At 36.9% G+C, this 12,461-nt stretch overlaps 1 non-coding gene across 1 annotated transcript; it reads left to right on the top strand.

Moving 5' to 3' along the window:
• The first annotated feature begins 11,906 nt into the window (after nucleotides 1-11,906).
• LOC130943005 (small nucleolar RNA R71) lies at nucleotides 11,907-12,010 on the top strand. The gene has a single exon (XR_009071545.1). It is a non-coding gene; the product is annotated as a small nucleolar RNA R71 (small nucleolar RNA).
• The last annotated feature ends 451 nt before the right edge of the window (nucleotides 12,011-12,461 follow it).

The following is a 12,461-nucleotide window of genomic DNA, read 5'->3' as shown; positions in this document are numbered from 1 at the left end:
ATGAATTGGTTATTTGCAACCATGTCAATAAGTTCTTGAGCTTCTGCAGGCGTTTTCTTTAGGTGAATGGATCCACCTGCAGAATGGTCCAATGACATTTTGGAAAACTCAGATAGACTATAATAGAATATATCTAATATGGTCCATTCTGAAAACATGTCAGAAAGACACTTTTTGGTCATCTGCTTGTATCTTTCCCAAGCTTCATAGAGGGATTCACCATCTTTTTGTTTGAAGGTCTGAACATCCACTTTAAGCTTGCTCAGCTTTTGAGGAGGAAAGAATTTATCCAAGAAGGTCGTGACCAGCTTATCCCAGGAGTCCAGGCTATCTTTAGGTTGTGAGTCCAACCATGTTCTAGCTCTGTCTCTTAGAGCAAAAGGGAAAAGCATGAGCCTGTAGACTTCAGGATCTACTCCATTTGTCTTAATAGTCTCACAAATCTGCAAGAACTCAGTTAAAAACTGATAAGGATCTTCAGATGGAAGCCCATGAAACTTGCAGTTCTGTTGCATTAGAGCAACTAATTGAGGTTTCAGCTCAAAATTGTTTGCTCCAATGGCCAGAATGGAGATGCTTCTTCCATCAAATTTGGATGTTGGTTTAGTGAAATCACCTAGCATTCTCCTTGCATTATTGTTGTTGGGTTCGGCTGCCATCTCCTTCTCTTGTTCAAAAATTTCAAAAAGGTTGTCTCTGGATTGTTGTAATTTAGCTTCTCTTAGTTTCCTCTTTAGAGTCCTTTCAGGTTCAGGATCAGCTTCAACAAGAGTGTCTTTTTTCTTGTTTCTGCTCATATGAAAGAGAAGAGAAAAAGAAAAGGAAGAAGAATCATCTATATCTGGATAAAGAGGATCATTATTATTAGTAGAAGAAGAAAAGAATAAAAGTGGAGAATCCAATCACAAGGGTGAGGATAGAGGCAGTGATTGGAGATGAAGAGAGGTGAAGAGAAGTGTTAGTAAATAAATAAATAAATAGAAGAAGAGAAAAGAGGGAGAATTCGAAAATAATTTTGAAAAAGTAGTTAATGATTTTTGAAAATTAAAGATAAGATATAATTAAAATTAAAATTTAAAACAATTAATTAATTAAAAAGAATTTTTGAAAAAGGATGAGATATTTTCAAAAATTAGAGAGAGAGAAGTAGTTAGGTGATTTTGAAAAAGATAAGAAACAAACAAAAAGTCAAATAGTTAGTTGAAAAAGATATTAAAGTCAAATTTGAAAAGATAAGAAGATAAGAAGTTAGATAAGATATTTTGAAATCAAATTTTTGAAAAAGATAAAATTTTGAAAAAGATATGATAAAAAGATAAGATGAAAAAGATTTAAATTTTTAAAATTAAAATTAATTACTTAACTAACAAGAAACTAAAAGATATGATTCTAGAATTTAAAGATTGAACCTTTCTTAACAAGAAAGTAACAAACTTCAAATTTTTGAATCAATTTCATTAATTGTCAGTGTAATTTCAAAAATATGATATAAAGATAAGAAAAAGATTTTGAAAATATTTTGAAAAAGATTTTTGAAATTTTCGAAAAAAAAAGGAAAAAATGGAAAAGATATGATTTTTGAAAAAGATTTTGAAAGGATAAGATTTTTAAAATTTGAAAATTTGACTTGACTTACAAGAAACAACTAATTTTAAAAATTTTTTTTGACTAAGTCAACTCAAATTTTCGAAATTTAGGAGAGAAATAAAGAAAAGATATTTTTTTAATTTTTGAATTTTTGATGATGAGAGAGAAAAACAACAAAAATGACTCAATGCATGAAAATTTTAGATCAAAACAATGAGTGCATGCAAGAATGCTATGAATGTCAAGATGAACACCAAGAACACTTTGAAGATCATGATGAACATCAAGAACATATTTTTGAAAAATTATTGATGCAAAGAAAACATGCAAGACACCAAACTTAGAATTCTTTAATGCATGGATACTAACAAACGAAAAATGCATATGATAAACAACAAAAAATACAAAACAAGAAAACATCAAGATCAAACAAGAAGGCTTACCAAGAACAACTTGAAGATCATGAAGAACACCATGAATGCATGAGCTTTTCGAAAAAAAATGCAAGAGATTTTTAAAACATGCAATTGACACCAAACTTAAAAATTGACTCAAGACTCAAACAGGAAACATAAAATATTTTTTATTTTTATGATTTTCTAATTTTTTTTTGTATTTTCTTTTATTTTTTTCGAAAAACATATGGAAAAAGAAAATAAGAAATTCAAAATCTTCAAGAAGAATTCCAGGAATCTTTCAATGTTAGCCCAAAGCTCCAATCAAAGGGTTTGACATGGCTTAATAGCTAGTCAGCTTTAGGATGGAATTACATGCATTGTAGTGATTAGTTGAAGACCAATTCCAAAGGAGTTTGAATATGGCTTTGTAGCCAGCTAGGATTCAACATGTTACCATGAAACTCTAGAATTCATTCTTGAAAGTATTGAAGCCATAGAATAATTAAAAAAATTTTTTCAAAATTTAAGAACAATAAAACAAAATAAAATAAAAGAAAATTACGTAATCTGAGCAACAAGATGAGCCGTCAGTTGTCCATACTAGAACAATCCCCGGCAACGGCGCCAAAAACATGGTAGGCGAAATTGTGATTATCAACAATGGCTCCAATGACTTGGTAGCTCTCACACGTGAATTACACTTAGTCACAACTCCGCACAACTAACCAGCAAGTGCACTGGGTCGTCCAAGTAATACCTTACGTGAGTAAGGGTCGATCCCACGGAGATTGTTGGTATGAAGCAAGCTATGGTCATCTTGTAAATCCCAGTCAGGCGGATTCAAATATGATTGGATTAGATATTCAAAAGATAAATAAAATAAACAGGAAATAAAGATAAAGTTTCTCATGTAATCTAATGGTGAGAGTTTCAGATAGGTGCATGGAGGTGCTGTGTTCCTTCTGAATCTCTACTTTCTTATTACATTCATCCAATCCTTCTTACTCCTTTCCATGGCAAGCTGTATGTAGGGCATCACTGTTGTCAATGGCTACATCCTATTCTCTCAGTGAAAAAGGTCCAAATGCTCTGTCACAGTACGGCTAATCATCTGTCGGTTCTCAATCAGGTTTGAGTAGAATCCAGTGATTCTTTTGCGTCTGTCACTAACGCCCAGCCTTCAGGAGTTTGAAGCTCGTCACAGTCATTCAATCCCGGAATCCTACTCGGAATACCACAGACAAGGTTAGACTTTCCGGATTCTCATGAATGCCGCCATCAATTCTAGCTTATACCACGAAGATTCTGATTAAGGAATCCAAGAGATATGCACCCGGTCTAAGGTAGAACGGAAGTGGTTGTCAATCACGCGTGTTCATAGGTGAGAATGATGATGAGTGTCACGGATCATCACATTCATCAAGATGAAGTGCAACGAATATCTTAGAACAGGAATAAATCGAATTGGATAGAAAATAATAGTAATTGCATTAAAACTTGAGGTACAGCAGAGCTCCACACCCTTAATCTATGGTGTGTAGAAACTCCACCGTTGAAAACACATAAGTGAAAGGTCCAGGCATGGCCGAATGTCCAGCCCCCATGATCTGAGAACTAAATGTCCCAAGATGAATAATACAATAGTAAACTATCCTATTTATACTAGACTAGCTACTAGGGTGTACAAGAGTAAGTAATTGATGCATAAATCCACTTCCAGGGCCCACTTGGTGTATGTTTGGGCTGAGCATGATCGATCCATGAGCTGAGGCTTCTTTTGGACTTGAACGCCAAGTTGTAACGTGTTTTGGGCGTTCAACTCCGGTTCGTGACGTGTTTTTGGCGTTTGACTCCAGACAGCAACATGGAACTGGCGTTGAGCGCCAGTTTACATCGTCTAATCACGAGTAAAGTATAGACTATTATATATTGCTGGAAAGATCTGGATGTCTACTTTTTAACGCCATTGAGAGCGCACCATTTGGAGTTCTGTAGCTCCAAAAAATCTATTTCGAGTGCAGGAAGGTCAGATTCCAACAGCATCAGCAGTCCTTTGTTAGCCTCCTATCAGAGTTTTGCTCAGGTCCCTCAATTTCAGCCAGAAAATACCTGAAATCACAGAAAAATACACAAACTCATAGTAAAGTCCAGAAATGTGAATTTAGCATAAAAACTAATGAAAACATCCCTAAAAGTAACTTGATCATACAAAAAACTACCTAAAAACAATGCCAAAAAGCGTATAAATTATCCACTCATCATACAGCATGGGCTCCGTCATGCGTACGTGTCGCCCACGCATACGCATCGCTTGTCTGCCGCACTATCCATGCCTACGCGTCATCCACGAGTACTCGTTGCCTAACAGCAAGGAAACTATGGCAAATTACATATTATTTCGAAGCCTCGGATGTTAGCTTTCTAACACAATTAGAACCCCCTCATTCGGACTTTTGTAGCTCAAGTTAGGTCTGATTCAGTACGAAGAGGTCAGGCTTGACATCTTTGCAATTCCTTCAATTTCTTGTATTCCTTCTACTTTTGCATGCTTCCTTTGCATCCTCTATGCCAGTCCTGCCCTGTAATCTCTGAAAATACTGAACACACATATCACGGCATCGAATGGTAATAAGAGAGAATTAAAAATATCAAATTTAAGGACAAAGAAGCATGTTTTCACTCGTAGCACAAAATTAGGAAGGAAAATGTAAAACATGCGAATTCTATGAATAAGTGTGAGAATAAGGGGTAAAATCTACTGAATTAAGCACAAGAAAAACCGTAAAATAGCGGTTTATCTATCTTCCCACACTTAAACATTAGCATGCTAAGCTCAATGAAATTAGAAGAGTGAAGGCAAAATGGTAGGATGTATGAAATGCAACCTATCTGTATGAATACAGCTAAATGCAAAATGCTTTTACCTACTTGGTGTAAAGTAAATAAACCTTTCAAGAACAGATATGAACTGGATTTCACTAATTCAAATCATAAAAATGAAGTACAAATAGACTTGCAGAAGAAAATAGCTCATGAAAGCTGGAAACAAAGAATCGAGCATCGAACCCTCACCGGAAGTGTATACACTTTAATCGCTCAGGTGTTTAAGATTCGATTCTCTCAATTCTCTACTAATCTTGCTTTCTAAGACTTGCTTTTCTTCTACCAATTAACAAAAATTTAATGCACAAATACACATATCAGGGGGTCTTTTCAAGGGTTGTAATGGGGTTAGGGTCAAGGTAGGAATGTATTTGGCTAAGTGGACTAAAATCTGAATCATTGATTAACCTAAACTTTCCACCTAACTTGCGACAGTCCATGTAATTACAATATAAAATCTAACTACTCATTAACTATATTTTTCACATATTCATGCATTCCAATTTTGAGTACAGTACATATGCATTGCTATCACCATATACTTTGGGGCATTTTGTCCCCTTTTTATTATTTTATCTTTTTCTTTTTTTTTTCCTTTTTTTCTTTTTTTTTTATTTTTCTCAATGCATATGATTAAGGTATTGAATGCAAGAATATATGATCTACTATTTTTTTTCACATTTTCACCAAAAATATACAATATACCCAATTTCCAAACCAAATTCTCCCAAACCGATTTTTCCACACTTAAATCATGAGCACTCTCACTAGTCTAAGCTAACCAAGGATTCAAATTAAGGACATTATTATTTTCCGCTTATAGTTAATGATGTGCTAAAGTAAAGAACAAATGGGTAAAATAGGCTCAACATTGGTTTGCAAAGGATAGTGAAATGTTAAGGCCATATGGGTATGTAGGCTAAGTGAAAGAAAGGCCTCAATTATATAAGTGCATGCATACATCAAATAATGGAAATATAGAATTAAGCAAGACAAAGATTACAATTATAGAGAGAACAACACACACCAAAATAGAATATTTGTTGATAAAATGCAACCAATCGAATAGGCTCAAAATCTCACTGGTTTTGTGTGTTCGATTTCTAAACCATGTTCCAAAATAAAATTTCTTCAAACAAGTTTAACAAAAACTTTAATTCAAATTAGTGAAATGCTATAAAATGTTTCTTGAAAAAGAAATTATTACTTCAACCAAGCAGTGGTAGAATATGCATAAAATCAAACAAACATGCAATCAAACGTGCAAATGCAACAACTAACAAATTAAATATTGGTGTTGAAAAAGGAAGTAACTAACCCACGGAGAATGATATCGACCTCCCCACACTTAAAAATTGCACCGTCCTCGGTGCATGCAAAGAAGTGCAAGGGACGGATTGCTCCAACTGATGTTTTTCCCCAAGGATTGTGCATATGGACTTGTCTGTCTGCCCCATTTAGAGTTTTCTGTTTTCCTACTTGATGGCCATCTTGAAAGAAGAGGAAAAAGAAGAAAAGTAACCCAGAAATAAAGATAAGAAAACAAATAAAGTATGGGTGGGTTAATGCCAAATAATGAGGGTCTCAATTACATGGTAGCTACAACATGCAAATGAGAAAATAGTATAAGCAAATGACATATCAATAGTGCGAAAATTGCAACAATGGGGAAGAGAGAGTGGGTAATGAAAGACAGTATAAGTTCATATCAATGCAAAATGAATACGAGTATTATAAAAGATTAGCATTGACTTATAAATAATATCACCCAACAATATAAAACAAGTTATTAAGTACCAAAATAATGCAAGAAAAGATGCACAGTTGAATAAGAACATGTAACACCAATGGTAAAATTGGAAATCAGAAAAGGAGATAAAAATCTGAATAAAATTAAAATGCAATGAAGGAAAGTATGCAAATGCAGTATGTAAAATAGAATGAAAGAGAATAAGGTCCCTTCCATGGCAAGCTGTAAGTTGGTGGATCACCGTTGTCAATGGCTACCATCCATCCTCTCAGTGAAAATGGTCCGGCTATGATTCTCACCGCAAAGCTAATCATCTGTTGGTTCTCACTTGTGTCGGAATAAGATTCATTGATCCTTTTCACACTGTCACTGCACCCAACAGTCGCGAGTTTGAAGTTCGTCACAGTCATCCCCTCCCAGATCCTACTCGAAATACCAAAGACAAGGTTTAGACTTTTTGGATCTCAGGAATGCTGCCAATCGTTTCTAGCCTATACCATGAAGGTTCTAATCTCACTGATTTAAATGCTCTGTTGTCAGGAGATGCTAGTCAAACGCATGGATCAGAGACCCAAGAGAATATACTCCAGCTGGCGTCCAATGACTACGTTGAACATCATGTAGACCACTTGTGGTTGTCAGGCATGCGGATATTGGCTAAGCGAGTACTGAAGATAGTGGGTGATTGTCACGGGTCACCCCTTTAGTTTGACTTAACTGAATTAAGTACGAGAGTATATCTTGGAGAAGAAGTAGGCGTGAATTGAAAGAAAAACAATAGTACTTGCATTAATTCATGAGGAACAGAAGAGCCCCTCACCTTAATCTATGAGGAATAGAAACTCTACCATTGAAAATACATAAGAAAAAAAGGTCTAGGCATGGCCGAATGGCCAGCCTCCAAAAAGGGTTCGAAGAACTCCCAAAAGGTCAAAGACTTCGAATACAATAGTAAAAAGTGCTATTTATACTAAACTAGTAAACTAGGTTTACATAAAATAAGTAGATAGTGTAGAAATCCACTTCTGGGACCCACTTGGTGTGTGTTTGGGCTGAGCCTTGAAGCTTTCACGTGCATAGGCCATCCTTGGAGTTAAACGCCAGCTTTGGTGCCAGTTTGGCATTTTACTCCAGAAAAGGGTCTCTGGTGGACGTTTGGATGCCAGTTTGGGCCATCAAATCTCAGGCAAGGTATAAACTATTATACATTGATAGAAAGTCCAAGATGTCTACTTGCCAACGCAATTAAGAGCGCGCCAATTGGGCTTCTATAGCTCCATAAAATCCACTTCGAGTGCAAAGAGGTCAGAATCCAACAACATCTGTAGTCCTTTCTCAGCCTCTGAATCAGATTTTTGCTCAGGTCCCTCAATTTCAGCCATAAAATACTTGAAATAACAGAAAAATACACAAACTCATAGTAAAGTCCAGAAATGTGACTTTTTCATAAAAACTAATAAAAATATACTAAAAAGTAACTAAAACATACTAGAAACTACCTAAAAATAATGCCAAAAAGCGTATAAATTATCCGCTCATCACAACACCAAATTTAAATTGTTGCTTGTCCCCAAGCAACTGAAAACAAAATAGGATAAAAAGAAGAGAATATACAATAAATTCCAAAATATCAATGAAGCTTAGTTCTAATTAGATGAGCGGGATTTGTAGCTTTTTGCTTCTAAACAGTTTTGGCATCTCACTTTATCCTTTGAAATTCAGAATTATTGACATCTATAGGAACTCAGAATTAAGATCGTTTATTGATTCTCCTAGTTCAGTATGTTGATTCTTGAACATAGCTACTTATAAGTCTTGGCCGTGACCCTAAGCATCTTGTTTTCCAGTATTACCACCGGATACATAAATGCCACAGACACATAACTGGGTGAATCTTTTCAGATTGTGAATCAGCTTTGCTAGAGTCCCCAGTTAAAGGTGTCCAGAGTTCTTAAGCACACTCTTTTTTGCTTTGGATCACGACTTTAACCACTCGATCTCAAGCTTTTCACTTGGACCTTCATAACACAAGCACATGGCTAGGGACAGCTTGATTTAGCCACTTAGGCCAGGATTTTATTCCTTTGGGCCCTCCTATCCACTGATGCTCAAAGCCTTGGATCCTCTTTACCCTTGCCTTTTGGTTTAAAGGGCTATTGTCTTTTTCTGCTTGCTTTCTCTTTTTCTTTATTTTTTTCTTTATTTTTTGCATATTTTTTTTTGCAAGCTTTTTCTTGCTTCAAGAATCAATTTTATGATTTTTTAGATTATCAATAACATTTCTCTTATTTCATTATTCTTTCAAGAGCCAACAATTTTAACATTCATAAACTTCACTATAAGAAAATATGCATTGTTCAAGCATTCATTCAGAAAACAAAAAGTATTGCCACCACATTAAAATAATTAAACTAATTTCAAGATAGAATTCAAAATTCATGTACTTCTTGTTCTTTTGCAATTAGAAACATTTTTCATTTAAGAAAGGTGAAAGATTTATAGGACATTCATAACTTCAAGGCATAGACACTAGACACTAATGATCATGTAATAAAGACACAAACATAGACAAAACATAAAGCATAAAACAACGAAAAACAGAAGAACAAATAACAAGAAAATTAAAGAACGGGTCCACCTTAATGATGGTGGCTAGTTCTTCCTCTTGAAGATCCTATGGAGTGCTTAAGCTTTTCAATATCTCTTCCTTGCCTTTGTTGCTCCTCCCTCATGGCTCTTTGGTCCTCTCTAATTTCATGGAGGATGGAGTGCTCTTGGTGCTCCATCCTTAGTTGCTCCATATTGGAACTCAAATCTCCTAATGAGGTGTTGAGTTGCTCCCAATAGTTGTGTGGAGAAAAATGCATCCCTTGAGGCATCTCAGGGATTTCTTGGTGAGGAATCTCCTCATGCTTTTGTTGAGGTCCATGAGTGGGCTCTCTTGTTTGCTCCATCTTCTTTTTAGTGATGGGCTTTTGAGATAAATCTCTCCATCTCCCATGACTCAGAGTTAGAAGCAACTGCCTTCCCTTTCCTCTTTCTAGAGGTTTCTCCGGCCTTAGGTGCCATTAATGGTTATGGAGAAACAAAAAGCAACGCTTTTTTCGACACCAAACTTATAAGGTTTGCTCGTCCTCGAGCGAAAGAAGAAAGAAAGGAGGAGGAGAAGAAGAAATGGAGGAGATGGAGGTGTATTTTTAGGGTAAGAGAGAGAGGGGATCCGTGTGAGAATGGGTGGGTTTGGGAGGGAGATGGTTTAAATTTGAATGGGTGGGGGTAGGCGAGTTGTATGATGGAAAATAGTGGATGGATGTGAGTGGTGAAGAGATTACGAAAAGGTGTGAAGAAGAGTGAGAGTGAGTTGGGATAGGTAGGGATTCTGTGGGGTCCAAAGATCTTGAGGTGTCAAGGATTTCTCATCCCTGCACCTTTCTGGTGTTTAAACACCCTCTGTATGGCATTTCTGGCGTTAAACGCCAACCTGCTGCCTATTTCTGGCATTAAACGCCAGTCTGGCTGCCAGTTCTGGCGTTTAACGCCCAGAATGCTGCCAGACTGGGCATTAAACGTCCATTCTGCTACCCTTACTGACGTTTAATGCCAGCTAGACACCAGACACCCTTTTCTGGTATTAAACGCCAGTCTGTGTGCCATTTCTGGCGATTAACACCCAGAATAGTGCCAGACTGGGCATTAAACGCCCAATTTGCTATCCTTACTGGCGTTTAAACATCCGTAAGCTCGTCTTCCAAGGTGTGCTATTTTTATGCTGTTTTTGATTCCTGCTTTAATTCTGCAGCTGTTTTTGTGACTCCACATGATCATCAACCTAAAGAAGACATATAATAACAGTGGAAATAAAATAAAATAAAAGAGTAATTAATATAGATAAATAACATTGGGTTCCTCCCAATAAGCGCTTCTTTAATGTCAATAGCTTGACAGGAAGCTCTTGTGGAGCTTCACAGACACTCAGAGCATGAGTGTGGCCTCCCAACACTAAACTTAGAGTTTGAATATGGGGGCTCTGCTTGACTCTGTGTTGAGAGAAGCTTTTCATGCTTCTTCTCCATGTTTACAGAAGAAGATCCTTGAGTCTTAAACATAAGGTAGTCCTCATTCGATTGAAGGACTAACTCTCCTCTGTCTACATCAATCACGGCCCTTGCTGTGGCTAGGAAGGATCTTCCAAGGATGATGGATTCATCCTCATCCTTCTCAGTATCCAGGATTATGAAGTCAGCAGGGATGTAAATACCTTCAACCTTCACTAAGACATCCTCTACAAGTCCATAAGCCTGTTTCATTGATTTGTTTACCATCTCTAGTGAGATTCTTACAGCTTGTACCTCAAAGATTCCTAGTTTCTCCATTACAGAGAGTGGTATGAGGTTGATACCTGACCCCAGGTCACACAGAGCCTTTTTAAAGGTCATGGTGCCTATAGTGCAAAGTATTAAGAACTTCCCAGGATCCGGTTTCTTTTGAGGTAATGTCTCACTCTCTCCAGGTTCAGCCATTTTGGATATGGTTATGGCCTTGCACTCTCTTTTGGGATTCTCTTCTGTATTGCTTGGGAGAGTACTAGGAGGAGTTTCAGTAACTCTTTTACTCAGCTGACCCACTTGTGCCTCCAAATTTCTTATGGAGGACCTTGTTTCATTCATGAAACTGAGAGTGGTCTTAGATAGATCAAAGACTATGTTTGCTAAGCCCGAGAGGCTCTGCTCAGAATTCTCTGTCTGTTGTTGAGAAGATGATGGAAAAGGTTTGCTATTGCCAAACTTATTTCTCCCACCATTATTGTTGTTGAAGCCTTATTGAGGCTTCTGTTAGTCCTTCCATGAGAAATTTGGATGATTTCTCCATGAAGGATTGGAGGTGTTTCCATAGCATTCTCCCATGCAATTCACCTCTTCCATTGCAGGATTCTCAGGGTCATAAGCTTCTTCTTCAGAGGAGGCTTCTTTAGCACTATCGGATGCAGCTTGCAATCCAGTCAGATTCTGAGAAATCATATTGACTTGCTAAGTCAATATTTTATTCTGAGCCAATATGGCATTTAGAGTATCAATCTCAAGAATCCCTTTCTTCTGAGTCATCCCATTATTCACAGGATTTCTTTCAGAAGTGTACATGAACTGGTTATTTGCAACCATCTCAATGAGTTCCTGGGCTTCTGCCAAGTTTTTAGATGAAGGGATCCACCAGCAGAATGGTCCAATGACATCTTAGACAATTCAGACAGACCATCATAGAATATGCATATGATGCTCCATTCTGGAAGCATGTCAAAAGGACACCTTCTGGTTAATTGCTTGTATCTTTCACAAGCTTCATAGAGGGATTCACCTTCCTTCTGTCTGAAGGTTTGGATGTCCACTCTGAGCTTACTCATCTTTTGAAGTGGAAAGAATTTGGTCAAGAAGGCATTGACCAACTTTTTCCAAGATTTCAAGCTTTCTTTAGGTTGTGAGTCCAACTATGTCCTAGCTCTGTCTCTCACAGCAAAGGGGAAAAGCATAAGTCTGTAGACCTCGGAATTAACCCCATTGGTCTTAATAGTATCACAAATCCGCAAGAATTCAGCTAAGAACTGATGAGGATCTTCTGATGGAAGTCCATAAAACTTTCAGTTCTACTGCATTAGAGAAACTAATTGAGGCTTAAGCTCAAAGTTGTTTGCTCCAATGGCAAGAATTGAGATGATTCTTCCATAGAAGTTGGAAGTTGGTGCAGCATAGTCACCAAGCATCTTCCTTGCATCTCTAGCATTGTTGTTGGATTCGGCTACCATGTCTACTTTTTTTTTTGAAATTCTCTGTAAGGTCCTCTCCGGAGTG

Source organism: Arachis stenosperma, chromosome 7, assembly GCF_014773155.1.
Source record: "Arachis stenosperma cultivar V10309 chromosome 7, arast.V10309.gnm1.PFL2, whole genome shotgun sequence".
Lineage (NCBI taxonomy): Eukaryota > Viridiplantae > Streptophyta > Magnoliopsida > Fabales > Fabaceae > Arachis > Arachis stenosperma.
This window is presented reverse-complemented; position numbering and strand designations above follow the sequence as displayed.